The following is a 1,880-nucleotide window of genomic DNA, read 5'->3' as shown; positions in this document are numbered from 1 at the left end:
GGATGACTAATTTAAAGTCTGCAAGGGAAGCCACCTGGCTCCATGGCGCAGTGAGTGGTGCTACTAATAGAATATGCATAGTGGGGGTGCGTTCTTCTTATGCAGCGGGTACAGTAGTTCGTTGTATAATCACACTGTCCACACTTTAAATCCTTTGCGGTTTTGTGAGTTAAGAGATGTAGTTTCTGGATATGGTGGTGATGTGTAGCAAAATCATCCTGTGCACATTTTAAAACTTTATGCATACTTAACTTTCTGGTACCGGCATCGGGTTGCGCAAATGACGAATACAGTCGGCAGGACCAGCCATGGCGCACTATACATATGTATAGCCCATATGTATACATTTAAGAACAATTCCCTGTATATAAAGATTAAATAAAGAGCATAGATTAATATTAAAAAAAACATTTGAGACCAAACGAGAATCTCGCTGGTGGTATTGATTAGACTATTTTGTCATGAGATAGATACATTTTTGGGGGAATTTTCGAAAGAAATTCCGCTTTTGTGATGGTTTTGTCCTACGATCTGTGCGCCTGTTCCTCGTCTACTTCGAGAACGCAAACAGACAGTGATGTCAAACGTTAGTTAAACGAATCTACGAGTTTAAGGATCAGCGCTATTGCATATGAGCCGGATTAAAAGTTGTGTTTCAGTTTTCCTAAAATTAATTATAGATATATTATCTTACATAAATTCTTCCAAAGGTATCTTTACTTAATTTATCATTATTAATTCGTAGTGTATAATTTTTGTGAGGTGCGGAAGTTTTTTGAACAATTTACCAAAAGGTGTAAAATGAATAAAAGTGCCAAAAGGGTCCTACAAATTTCGATAGAATGCATTAAAAGCCAAAAAATGTCATTTTCATCTAGAACTCATCGGACAAAAGTAGGGATGGACACGAAATCGAGCTAAACTCGGCTCGGCTCGTAACGAGCCGAGCTTTCGAGTCGAGCTCTACTTATTACATTCGAGCCGAGCATCGAGCCCGCCTGTGTCTTTTTCGAGTCGAGTCGAGTTGCTCGTTTGAAGCTCGACGAGCAGCTCGACTGAATTTATTTATAATGGATATATTAATTTTGCTGTGTGTCAGTTTGATATGTTTACCGTATAAAATGTCACCTACACTTATGTTTTTTAAATGGTGCGATGCAGACTCGGCGGCTGATAGTATTCTAGCAGCTTCATTCATTGCTCAATGCTTCATTGTATAGGAAATGGTATTGCATGTCCCCCCTTATTGCAACTGTAGGTAACCTGTAGACGTGTTTCTGTATTCTGTTTGTCACATTTTCGACGCATGGTGTTTCCTTTTCAGTTCGAATTTGTCTGCATTAGATTAGAGGGTTATTCTGTTTATCGTCTCAATTTTTCAATTCTTGCACAAATCATTAAAAATGAGTGACTTTGATAGTGATGATAGTGTGAGAGATGCGGACTATGTACTTACACAAACTTTAAGTGAACCAATGAGCGATTGTGAAATTAGTGTCAGCATAACTGAAGAAGTTCCGGGCCCGTCTAACGGTTCTAGTGCACAATCGAGTCATAGTCGAAGTAGTAAGTTTTCAATTTACTTTGACTTTCAAGTTTTTCATAGTTATTAAAATTTCTGGACGATTTTTGTAGTTTTTTAACCTTCAAATGTAAATCCTAATGTTTGGAATTCGAACTTAACTCGAGTCGAGTTTTCAAAAAGCTCGGCTCGGCTCGGTTCGAATCCATCAAGAACCGCGACGTCGAAAATTCCGAATCACTGTCCACTGTTCTCATAGGGTAATTAAATAAATTAATTAATTATATAAATAAATTTAAAAAAAAAAGTGTAAGACTGGCCAACTCAAACAAATGTAAGAGCAACTCCAACCCTTTCC

Source organism: Photinus pyralis, unplaced genomic scaffold (assembly GCF_008802855.1).
Source record: "Photinus pyralis isolate 1611_PpyrPB1 unplaced genomic scaffold, Ppyr1.3 Ppyr1.4_LG4, whole genome shotgun sequence".
Classification (NCBI taxonomy): Eukaryota; Metazoa; Arthropoda; class Insecta; order Coleoptera; family Lampyridae; genus Photinus; species Photinus pyralis.
This window is presented reverse-complemented; position numbering follows the sequence as displayed.